This window comes from Salvelinus alpinus, chromosome 21 (genome assembly GCF_045679555.1).
Source record: "Salvelinus alpinus chromosome 21, SLU_Salpinus.1, whole genome shotgun sequence".
Taxonomy (NCBI): domain Eukaryota; kingdom Metazoa; phylum Chordata; class Actinopteri; order Salmoniformes; family Salmonidae; genus Salvelinus; species Salvelinus alpinus.
In genome coordinates, this window is record NC_092106.1 from 15,117,423 (window position 1) to 15,130,653 (window position 13,231).

The 13,231-nt window shown below is 44.0% G+C and overlaps 1 long non-coding RNA gene across 3 annotated transcripts in view; it reads left to right on the plus strand.

Annotated features, from left to right (window-relative positions):
- Positions 1 to 6,519: 6,519 nt before the first annotated feature.
- The window catches only part of LOC139548581 (uncharacterized), a 138,121-nt gene continuing 131,409 nt past the window's right edge, over positions 6,520 to 13,231 (plus strand). The window contains exon 1 of one of the 3 annotated variants that reach the window (XR_011669719.1): positions 6,520 to 6,992. This is a non-coding gene — a long non-coding RNA (uncharacterized lncRNA). The remainder of the gene's footprint in view (positions 6,993 to 13,231) is intronic. The other 2 variants (XR_011669720.1, XR_011669718.1) reach the window with 2 other exon arrangements.

Sequence of the window (13,231 nt, forward strand, 5' to 3'; positions counted from 1 at the left end):
CCACAAACCCCGGAGGTGCCTTATTGCTGTTATAAACTGGTTACCAAGGTAATTAGAACAGTAAAAATAAATGATTTGTCATACCCGTGGTATACTTAAGCAATAATGCCCGATCGGTATAAGGCCAATATACCATGGCTAAGGGCTGTTCTTAAGTACAACGCAATGCGGAGTGCTTGTGATATATGGCCAATATACCACGGCTAAGGGCTGCGTAGGGGGGGGCACACGGGATGGTCAGCGAAGCCGAGGGGCGAGTCTGAGAGCGAAGAGGAATATTGGGATAGACTGAGCGAGGAGTATTGTGAGATGGTTGAGGGGAGTGATGAGGTAGAGTGGATGGTTTGGTGTCTGGAGCAAGACAGTTGCCGTGAGGAGCGTGGGACCAGTCAGGCACCGTGTTTTGCGGAGATACGCAATGTGACTCCAGTGCGCATCCACAGCCCGGTGCGTTCTGTGCCAGCGCTTCCGGCGACAGTTCACAGTCCAGAGCTTCCGGCGACAGTTCCCAGTCCAGAGCTACCGGCGACAGTTCCCAGTCCAGAGCTACCGGCGACAGTTCCCAGTACAGAGCTTCCATCGACGTTTCACAGTCCGGAACCTCCAACGACGGTCCACAGTCCGGAACTTCCTACGACGGTCCACGATCCGGAACCTCCTGAGACGGTCCACGGTCCGGAACCTCCTGAGACGGTCCGCGGTCCGGAACCTCCTGAGACGGTCCGCGGTCCGGAACCTCCAGCGACGGTCTGCGGTCCAGAGTCTCCAGCGACGGTCTGCGGTCCAGAGTCTCCAGCGACGGTCTGCGGTCCAGAGCCTCCGGGGGGGTTCTCAGTCCGGAGCCTCCTGCGAGGGTTCCCAGTCCGGAGCCTCCGGCGACGATCTACGGTCCGGAGTTCCCGGCGACGATCTACGGTCCGGAGTCCCCGGCGACGAACCACGTTCCGGAGTCTCCAGCAACGATCCACGGTCCTGTTCCTCCGATGATGTATCCACGAGCGGAGTGGGTACTTCGCCCCGCACCGGAGCCGCCCCCGACGGTAGATGCCCACCCGGACCCTACCCTATTGAGTCAGGTTTTGCGGTCGGAGTCCGCACCTTTGGGGGATGTACTGTCACGCCCTGACCATAGAGAGCTGTTTATTCTCTATGTTGGTTGGGTCGGGGTGTGATTTAGGGTGGGTTATCGAGGGGAATTGTATATCTATGTTGGCCTGATATGGTTCCCAATCAGAGGCAGCTGTTTATCGTTGTCTCTAATTGGGGATCATATTTAGGTAGCCATTTCCCCATTGTATTTGTGGGATCTTGACTATGTTTGTGTGTAGTTGCTTTCTGCACTGCATGTAGCTTCACTTTTCGTTTATTCGCTTTATTGTTTTTGTCCTTTAAGTTTATCTTCTAAATAAAAGGATGGAAACATACCACGCTGCATCTTGGTTCACTCACATCAACGATTGTGACACTGTGCTCGTTGCTAAATGGCTTGAAGGGCATTCTAGAGTGTGCATTATTTCCATATAACGCACGGTATATTTGCACAGTGGAATTCAATGGCTATAGTTCATTCTTACATGATCTGTGTTTGAGCTGCTTTTGAAAGCAACAGCTGAATTGAAAACATTATTGTCATTGTTGAATTAGATTTTATAATAGCAAGCTAGTTTGGTTACCTAAACTAGCAAGTCTGTTTGTTTGGATACCGAGGCAACTACTGTCTATCTAGTAAACTTTCTAGCTATTTCAGTTGATGTTGAACACATTTCTAGAGGCAAATTAACACATTTCTAGCATCAAAAATGTTCAATTATAGCCATGGTATAAAAGGGGAATAATGCAACTCCGTGGAAGGTTAGTTCCTCGTTCATCGTTCATTATTTTCCATTGATTATCCCTTACATCATGGGCTTATACATGCTCTTGACAAGTCTTGCAATGCATTATAACGGCATAATAATGCATAATAACTACAAGTTTTAAGTTGAGTATTTTTCTTTTTTACAAATGTCATTGAGAATGTATTCCTGAACTAACAACTTAATCATTTGTTATTGAGCATTGGTTTTTCACAAATCAAGGTAATGCAAATATTATTTCCTTAAGACACAATTGATCCAGAAGTAAATATTGCATCAATGTTATTTAAAGTTGGGAAAGTTGACATGAGATCTGTGGGTAATGGTATTTTTTGTGCTTTGCCAATACATGCAGCTAATTGATAACACAGATATCATTAGCTTTATATCCATTAATTGCTATGTCAATACATAAAGTGGTCTCTGAGGTTAGGTCCTCATATAGTAGCTATTATCAGGAGAGTGCAACGCATTTCCTCTCTATCTCCCTCATTTTGCTATTGCCTTGGGGACTTTCCACAAAGAAAACACAGCAGACCTTAGTGAACCTTTCCTGACCCCCCCCCCTCTCTTAATGGTAGAAGTGGTCTTTGGCAGGCCAAACATGTTTTTCTCCTCAATGTTTTCAAGTCAACTACTCTACCTCTCTCGACAACAAGCCCTAGGCTGGTTCACAAACTCTTAAGATCAGATTGTTCTGAGCTCAAATTTGAATGGCTCTTGGCTTTAGATTCTCTGCGCACCTTAGACATGTTTTTTTTTTCTTGGTTCTTGATTTATTGATTTAAAGAGAGGGGAAATATACTACCGTGGACTACCATGATTATGGGGTTTTAGGCACTTGATGGTCAAAAACAAACAATAGACTTTACACATGTATTTGCACAGGAACAGGTGGACGTTAAGTGTGGTCTATTAACAGCATGTTGTTGCCGCCTGCCTTCCCTTTTCAGTGCCAGACTTAAGTTGACAAGCAGTGCGTTTGGGTGAGCTAATGCATTCGGCCATTCCATTTCATTACAGACTGACACTGCTGCACATTGTAAGGCTCAGCCCCTTCTGAGCTACTCTTAATGACAGTGCTTTGTTCTCGGTGCACAGCTTGTCAGCACACAATGTCAGAGGTCATGTTCGGCCTCCGGCCCCCATGTCCCCCGTAAAAGAAAGCTAATGAGGCAGCATGGAGCTAAGAGGGACTGGCCACTATCCTACTGGGGCTCTCCTGAAGCTCAGATAGGCATAGCAAGCCCTAACTCTAAAGGGTCTTGGCTTTAGTCACTTTGTTGATGATTCGCCTCCTTCTCTCCCCAGGTCCGGTTAATTACCACAAACTACCTCACAATGCCCCAAACAGCTATCCCAAGGAATCCCTAAAGCATAAAGCATAGCCCACAGACGCTGAGACGCGATAGTCCAGCATCCCATTGTGACATAGTGACGCTGCTCTGAAACCACCGCGGGGGGACGCGCAGCTCGAAACCTTAAAAAATTAAGGTGGGGGGGGGGGGTAATTAATTAGTAGCTAGGACCCTTCTCCCCCTAGCCTGTCTGTCTGCTCCCTGGTCAGTTGGAGCACCACCCTGACATCACCATATAGACCTGTGCTTTCCCACGACCTTTGATTGACCTTTGACCTCTAGGACCAGTCCATAACCGTCTGGAGCTTGACTGACACTCCCTTCCCCCGATCCTCACTCCCATCTTGTCCACCCCCCCATATTAACAGACTTTTTCGAATTTGAATCTGAGCTCCCTGTTATTTGGGAAGGTAGCTTGTTTAGCCAGGTCACCCGTGATACAAGTCAGTGTTAGACATCCATCCATGTCTGAGGACGTCGAGAGATGATATGGAAACCGGCCACTACGGGCAACAGTGAGCGCTGTTACCTTCAAGTAGGCTTTGGTTTTGCTAGGGCATTGTGAATGGGGATGGTGGATGGGCATCAGCATCTGCTTCTCGTGCAAAAGGTTGCATGTTCAAATCCAGTAATGGAAAGTTGTTTTTGAGCCCATCCCAAACCTTAACCCTTACCTTAACCATTCAGAGTTAATGTCTAACCTTAAGACTTTGGAGATAACGCCTAAACTTAAACTTAACCTTAAACGCTTCGAAATGTGACTTTTGAACAACTTTGAAAATTTGACGTTTGAGAAACATGGATGAACGTTTAATTCTGATGTGAGACTGTGAGAGCTTGTTGAGAGTGTTGAGAGTATGATCAGTCAGGTTAGCTCCAATACATTGGACAAGATTCAGAGAGATTGCTTTAATGCAATAATGTCGACAAGATTACATTGAAATGTAATTTATTTGAGTTTTTACAGAAATTCCTATTTTCGTTGTTGTGATAACAGTCCTTTAAAACTCTATTTATGAAATTAAAGATACATCATTTATACTATATTATTATTAGAGAAAACTATCAGTGCATCTTGAACCAAATAATTAAGCAGTGAACCCTTCTATGTCACAAACATTGAATAGCTTTGCTTTGCCATTTGAGTGTATATGTTTTTGTGATGTGGTCCTAGCTACTGTATACTACCAGAGGACAGATGTATAAGGAATGTTTTTGTGATGTGGTCCTAGCTACTGTATACTACCAGAGGACAGATGTATAAGGAATGTTTTTGTGATGTGGTCCTAGCTACTGTATACTACCAGAGGACAGATGTATAAGGAATGTTTTTGTGATGTGGTCCTAGCTACTGTATACTACCAGAGGACAGATGTATAAGGAATGTTTTGTGATGTGGTCCTAGCTACTGTATACTACCAGAGGACAGATGTATAAGGAATGTTTTTGTGATGTGGTCCTAGCTACTGTATACTACCAGAGGACAGGTGTATAAGGAATGTTTTTGTGATGTGGTCCTAGCTACTGTATACTACCAGAGGACAGATGTATAAGGAATGTTTTTGTGATGTGGTCCTAGCTACTGTATACTACCAGAGGACAGATGTATAAGGAATGTTTTTGTGATGTGGTCCTAGCTACTGTATACTACCAGAGGACAGATGTATAAGGAATGTTTTTGTGATGTGGTCCTAGCTACTGTATACTACCAGAGGACAGGTGTATAAGGAATGTTTTTGTGATGTGGTCCTAGCTACTGTATACTACCAGAGGACAGATGTATAAGGAATGTTTTTGTGATGTGGTCCTAGCTACTGTATACTACCAGAGGACAGGTGTATAAGGAATGTTTTTGTGATGTGGTCCTAGCTACTGTATACTACCAGAGGACAGATGTGTAAGGAATGTTTTTGTGATGTGGTCCTAGCTACTGTATACTACCAGAGGACAGATGTATAAGGAATGTTTTTGTGATGTGGTCCTAGCTACTGTATACTACCAGAGGACAGATGTATAAGGAATGTTTTTGTCTTCCAACTGCTGTCCTGGTTGCATAGCCTGGTTTCAATACATACAGATTCCATGAAACAGAGGAATTGGGTCAATATGGAGTCTTGAGATTACACAGGCACCTAACTGCATAACATGGTCTCAGAAGATCAACAATTTAAAGGAATAACCAATATTTCTACCTTTAGGCTGTATTAGGCAGTTAAGTAATTTTGTTCTGGATGACATGTTGAGTGTTTTATGTAATGGTGTTAAGGTGGCTCAATGTTTATAAAATGCTTAGGTTGTTGTCAGTAGATTATGTGCCATATGTACTGGTCAGTGTTAGTCCCCCCTGTTCAGGATCTGACTTGCTGCTTCTCTCACTGTGCAATATAATCACTCTCTACAGAATGACTCTCCATTTCCCAAGCCTCTGCTAACAGCCAAGTGTGGGTAAGTGCACTGCACTGATTCTAGTGTGTGTGTGTGTGTGTGTGTGTGTGTGTGTGTGTGTGTGTGTGTGTGTGTGTGTGTGTGTGTGTGTGTGTGTGTGTGTGTGTGTGTGTGTGTGTGTGTGTGTGTGTGTGTGTGTGTGTGTGTGTGGTGTGGTGTGTGTGGGAACAGTGAAAAGTGGTGGGAGTAAGTCACCCATCTGTGGGAGGTAGTGGTGTGGGACACAGTGAACAGTAAGCTGAAGTCCTGCTGGATCACCAGTCTGATGCCAAATAGGGGGCTCACACATAGGAAGAGATTATGTTGTTATCAGTCAAGCCCAGATATAAGGGACCAGAGAGAGAAAGAGAGTGTTAAATAGATATATGATTGTTTAAACATTTCATGTTTTCATAAAGCATTTGCAAGCAATTGTGTTTTTGTGATGACCGACAAGGTGCTGCGTGTGGAGATATGTTGGGGAAATGAGAAAGGTCACGTGACATCATTCTGACCTTATTTCTGACTTGACCTATGGAACACTACACTTAGCATTTTGGTTATAGTATTAGAAACCCTCAAATCAACTATCATTCCTGTCTAGACTTCACAGAAAGATGAAAAGACTGTTGCAAGTGATCTGGATTGAAAATTAGCTTGACGCTGTGTGTTCCTGTAAGTAAAGCATGTCTTGCTCCAATATGACTAAATACTGTTTCCGCTGTCTGTCTGACTGTTTGTCAGTCAGAGGGGGGCTATACGTGTTGATCCAGAGAGGTAGGGAAAATGGCTTGACTCTGGTATAAGAGTAGCATTCCTGATTCCTGTTCAACTGTGAGGCATGTGGGAGGAGGGAGTGAGCAAGAGAGAGAGATATTGGAGAGAGGGGAGGGGAAGCCAGGGACTGGAAAGGAACTAATGTTCATTTAAACGTGTGCTTCTCAGTTCTGAGCATGCTCAGTGGGGCTCGGCTCTGCTCTACCAGGTCCAGCCTCTAAATTTGAACAGGAGAGTTGTGAGGTGTCTGTGTCCGAGCAGACTTTTGTGCCACACATTCTCTGTCTCTGTCATGCTCTCTCGCTGCACAGCTCTCTCCTTTTGTTTTCTTTATCCCTTTTGTTTTGGTGTGGAGAGATAGCCGAGGGAGGAAGACTAGACAAAACAGCTGAAAGAAGCAAGAAAATGAAGAGAGGAAAATGAACAGAGTTTGTCTGGACTGTTGTTCTTTTCCTCCACTAACTTTGCCTCAGAAACAGTGGATCTGGAGGGACTAACTTCAAAAGAAAGGCAAGAGGGAGCTGGTGTGAAGTATGAGCAGGAAGGAGAGATGAGAAACCTGTGGTCTTCTGTTAAGGTCAGTACTATGAGGTTCTCAAGCAAGGGACAGGAGTTTCCATTTCATGTATTTTTCCTGGTTATTGCACAGTCAAACTTCTTTCATCTCATGTTTGCTTGTATGTGGAAATGTGGTGTTATAGGGTGCACCGTCCTGGAAAGGATTTATTGGTTGAGAATTGTGCAATGTTACAGGGTGAGCAGACAGACACGTGGACTCTCGTTATGCCCTTCAGTGTTGCTGAGTGGCACCTACTGTAGTCTGTAACTGGTTTAACTGCCTGCATTCTTCCACAGCATATTATGTGACCATTTTTTGGAGAGACTTGGAATAGGAGTCCAGAGCCTTAGTTGTAGAAGGATTTGTCTTGCTGTCTTGACCGAAGCCAAGTGGTTTTAATAAAGGAAAAATCACTGAGAAATGACTACGGCGTGGGCGTGCAGGTTGGAGCAATATGTAGATATAGTACATGGCTCTGGTTAATCTTATTTGACAGTGGTCATTGAAAGAGTGAAAACTGTTTTTCTTCAATACACTCTTAGAAAAAAGGTTATATCTAGAACCTAAAAGGGTTATTCAGCTGTCCCCATAGGAGAACCCTTTGAAGAACCCCTTTTGGTTCCAGGCAGAACCCTTTTGGTTTCAGATAAAAACCCTTGTGAGTTCCATGTAGAACCCTTTACACAGAGGGTTCAACATGGAACCCCAAATAGTTATACCTGGAATCAAAAAGGGTTCTACTTGGAACCAAAAAGGGTTCTGCTATGGGGACATTCGAAGAACCCTTTTGGAACTCTTTTTTCTAAGAGTGTAGAGTACATTTTGTTTTTGTTGATTCACTACCACACATTCAGATGTCAAGAAACAAATTATCATAGTTGGCATACTGACACTCATACTGCAGCCTTGAATGATTGCCCATTTTCAAAGATTACTTATCTTAACACACTTAATGTCACATAATGTTATATCCCAGTTCTATTCCATTCTATTTTATTTTATTCTCACAATTTTACATTAACTTCAACATAGTAGTGGAATATTTCGCCCTGAAATCATCACACGTATTATTGTGTCATTGTATTGCAGCAATAAACAGCATCTTGGTATGATCACCAGAGAGAAAGAATACAATAATGAACCTGTCGTTTTACTATTCGTAGTATTAGGCAGCTTACCTGGCTGTGCAAATACTGAAGATATAATTCCTGCGTCGTGTTCGTTCGGTATCAAATGGAAGAAAACGGACTGAAACAGGAGCGGGACTACCTCCATAAGAAATGCTAATTTCGTGTTTTAAATCGTTTTCCGGTGTGTGCCCTAATGAACACTACCCACGTATATCCCAGCATGTTTCATGCCTTGCTACTGGTTGGTGTCAGTGGTGACCTCCCCACAGACATTGTGTTGCCAGATTTATAATTCATGCTTCTAGAACTGGGGCAGAATATGTCACCAGGGAGAGAGCTAGTGCTGGTAGAGTTGAACATTGTGTACATTACCCTATAGCCTCCTTGTTATTTACACATGAAATAAGGCACAGAAGTACACACTTCTTTATGAATTTCCAGACAACATGTAACGTTGATAGTATTTCAGGACCTTTCCTAAATGAGGTATGTGGTATCTGTTTAGTTCAATCCAAGCTCATAGTGGGTATGGTTGTAGCTTTCCAATACACACTTTGACAGAAATTCAACAACATACAGAGGATGCAATATTATCTAACAGATATGCCCTCTCTTACTACATAGATATGAGGTAGGTACAGTATATCATAGTAAGCTATGACGCCTGTTCACTAACATTTTCGGAGAAACCTGTTGATGAGAAATGTATGTTCAGCCTGTCTCTGGGCAGAGAGTGGTGCAAGAGCACTAGGAAGTGTGGGACAAGTGGTGCTACTACTCTACTGCACCAGCTAATATACTGTATGCCATTTAGTTGATGCTTTTGTCCAACAACTTACAGTCAATGCATTACATTGTTTACATATGGACGGCTCCAGTGGGAATCGAACCCATAACTCTTAGCATTACAAACACCATTCTCTACCAACTGTCTTCTCGGCTGCCATGATTTCATCACCCTTCCATTCTCTTAAGTCAGTCTTTCCTTTGGTCGTGACAGAGAAAGTTAATGAAAAAAGCCCCTCAGGTACTGACAGCTGTGTCTATCATTACCTCCCATTGGCTAAGGTTTGGTAGAGATGAGCAATGGCTTCAGTACAATGAACATGCTGTTTGGTAACTGTGGCATAACAGACATATTTTGACTATGGACCACCCTGTTGTCCTCTTTACACTGAGTATTTGACTATGAACCACCAGCTACACTAGGGGATACCTAGTCAGTTGCACAACTGAATACATTCAGCTGAAATGTAACCCAACCCCGCTGAATCAGAGAGGTGCAGGGGATGCCTTAATCCACATCCACAGAGAGCAGATGTTCTGTCTGGGTTTAATTGTCTTGCTCAAGGGTAGAACGGCAGATTCTTCCACCACTTTGCTGGCTCGGGGATTCAAACCAGCGACCTTTCGGTTACTGTCCCAACACTCTTATCCGCTAGGCTACCTGCCTGGTCAGTAGATTTCTCAGTAGATATGATGGATAGCAGGCTGGTGGCCTGATGAATTGCCAAGAGGAAATATGATCAATCTTTCAATCATTTCATAGATAAAAAAACATTGAGGCAGAGACACGTTAGGCTGGTTTTGATCAAATGACAGCAGTGATTATGAGTAAATTAAAAGATTTAGACGGAATGTTTTCAGATGTGACAGTGGAATTGATCAAATCACACATTATTGTCTATTTCATAAGCTTAATTACAGTTGTAAAAGTCATCATTGGCATCGTTTTAGACATAGTAATATACTTGGGTAGCCTCACATAGGCCATGAGCCAGGCAAGCAAGCAGCTCACAATTAAACTTGGGATGAGTGGAAACCTCATGGGGCCCAACTCTTCCCAGAGAACTCCAATAAAGAATCCTCATTAAACATCACCCCAGAGAGAGAGCCAGAGAAAGGAGAATGGAGGCCAGAGGCCTGGGGAGGCATGAGCCCAGACCTTGGCCCATTGGGCTCTGGTCAAAAGTAGTGCACTACTACTGCACTTGGCCCTCTGTAGGCCCAGGATCCATCAAGCAGTATGAAGCCATGTTCTCTGAAAGAGCTGTGAACTTGTCAACTCCCTTCGGGCTCCCTGTCACATTTAGTTGTTTGTTACTTTTTAGTCCCGGGGTGAGGGACATTGAAACGCTCCAATGACTATTGACCTCCATTCATTGGGACTAGGGCTTGTATGATGGTTGGAAATAGATGCATCAATCTAATGCCACTCCTCTGGGTGTTGCCACATCTCTCCTGGGGAGAGGACAAAGGCTAGGGCATGATGGGTAGACAGATGCATGATGGGAGCAGGGCAGCCTATCGTCACCATGGTGATCCTAACAATCACCATGGTGATGAGAGCTTAGATGGGCAGATACTGAAGTATCCCGTCTAGGGAGTCCTGAATCTCTGTACAAGTGGCTGATATTCAAATTGCAACCTCAAGGGGGTTTGTTCAATGTTTTGAAACATGTTTTCTCGTGCTTGTCAGAAAATTGTTGTGTGATTATGATATCGAAGGGTAGAAAGAGGCTCATAGGTGGGAAGAAGGTGGAGTGGATTATATTTATTTCAGTATGAGCTGCACGGCAAATCTCCATCTGACACAGTGGCTGTCACCGTCTGGAGGACCATTTAATGAGAGGGTGAGCGGGAGCGAGGCTAGAGAATGGAGAGTGTCAGTTCCTTTTCCAGTTAAATGTGCCTTGTAGAGAGATGCCAAATGAAGAAATATGTCATGTACTGTTGAAGTGATCAAATGATTCTCCCTGGCCATCTGTCACTGCCAGAGTAATAGTTGAATAGCCTTGGCAGAACTGAATGGGGAATCATAAGAAACTGACTGAAGACTATGAATCCAACAGTCAAAAGTGACTCAAAATGACATGGAAAAAGGGATATTGCGGTGATATTTCAGGGTTCAAAAGTTCAAACTGACTGAAAATGGCATGAAGAAATTGTTGTGAATGTTTTATGATGTTTCAAGTTATCCATCTTTGGGCAAAGTACATTCTGTGTGTCAACTCAAGCCTTGTGTTTGGTCTAGCTAGCAGATCCACGTCAGTGGTTACTTAAGGTTATCTCAGTGACATCAGGGCTGTGTTATGAATACGGGGTAAAAGGACTCAGTCGTCTGTTGACATAAGCTAACGGCATGCCTGCACAGAGGGAACATAAACACAGACCATTGTGCTTTATTGGAGGTCAATATTGGTCCATTTTAGTTATTGACTCAAATGTGTTTTTCCCATAAAGGTGATACTGTACTAAGAGTAGCCTGTAGGCCTACTTGCTAACTGAAGGTGGACGTATTTGACGCACACAATACAGCGATAGGTCGTTTTCAACAGTCGTCTGGTGTAGATTGTGTCAAATGTTCTTGGTTGCGGTTCACGTTGTGTAAGAGTTATCTCGGCTTTGTGCGAGACGAAACAATCTTCGGCGGCACCTGGGTCACTTATCTGTGTGGATTCTCATTTTCAGAGAGCTCAGCCTTTTTGATTGACTGACACTGGAGAGATCCTGTGGCAATGCACTTCCTCTGAACCCTGTATCCATCCGCCATCTCTCTTCTGTTATTATCTGCTATTTCCCTTTCACTGTACTACTGTAGCTTGCTATGTAACGTCCTCATACCAGTAATTCTGCACTGTAATAACCAGTCCAAGTGTTCAAAATGTGCTTTTCTGCTAGACAATGAGTCTTTGGAGTCTAAAATGTTACTATTGGATGTTTCTGATCAATATTATAAAGTTCAAATCTCAGTTGTAGCTTACCAGGCGTGTCCGTCTGTCTGACTGTTCCAGACAGAGGTGTGTGAGATGGATGTGTCTGGGTACCTCTCTCTCTCTCTCTCTCTCTCTCTCTCTCTCTCTCTCTCTCTCTCTCTCTCTCTCTCTCTCTCAATTTTTCAATTCTCTCTCTCTCTCTCAATTTCTCAATTCGCTCTCTCTTAATTTTTCAAATCTCTCTCTCTCTCTCTCTCTCTCTCTCTCTCTCTCTCCCTCTCTCTCTCTCTCTCTCTCTCTCTCTCTCTCTCTCTGATACTCAGGTTGGCTCTTTATGGGGAGGCTGGGGCTCAGACAGTGGAGATTTATAGAGATTATAAAAGCAGTGGAGGAGAGCAATAATGGCACAGCACAGAGAGACGCTCCTCCAAGCCCTGTCCTCTCACATCTCACAGGACATAATCTACCACAGCACAGACAGATGCTCCTCCAAGCCCTGTCCTCTCACATCTCACAGGACATAATCTACCACAGCACAGACGGATGCTCCTCCAAGCCCTGTCCTCTCACATCTCACAGGACATAATCTACCACAGCACAGACGGATGCTCCTCCAAGCCCTGTCCTCTCACATCTCACAGGACATAATCTACCTCGGACAGACAGACGGAAATACTTTTCTGTGCCACTAAAGGTGTTTGTGAGAATCGGGTGCTTGTCTGGGTGTAAAGATACTGGTGGTTTTCCAACAATGGAATAAGATAGCAGCTAGATAATATGTGATATTTATTTCGCATTGTGCCTTTGAAATGTTGCCTGTCCTGGCAGCTCACGTTGTTGCTCGCAGCATCATATACACTGCTCAAAAAAATAAAGGGAACACTAAAATAACACATCCTAGATCTGAATGAATGAAATATTCTTATTAAATACTTTTTTCTTTACATAGTTGAATGTGCTGACAACAAAATCACACAAAAATTATCAATGGAAATCAAATTTATCAACCCATGGAGGTCTGGATTTGGAGTCACACTCAAAGTCCTTAAAACAAGTCAAAATGAGGCTCAGTAGTGTGTGTGGCCTCCACGTGCCTGTATGACCTCCCTACAACGCCTGGGCATGCTCCTGATGAGGTGGCGGCCGCCAGCTCCCGGACAGTCTGTGGTGCAACGTGGCTTTGGTGGATGGAGCGAGACATGATGTCCCAGATGTGCTCAATTGGATTCAGGTCTGGGGAACGGGCGGGCCAGTCCATAGCATCAATGCCTTCCTCTTGCAGGAACTGCTGACACACTCCAGCCACATGAGGTTTAGCATTGTCTTGCATTAGGAGGAACCCAGGGCCAACCGCACCAGCATATGGTCTCACAAGGGGTCTGAGGATCTCATCTCGGTACCTAATGGCAGT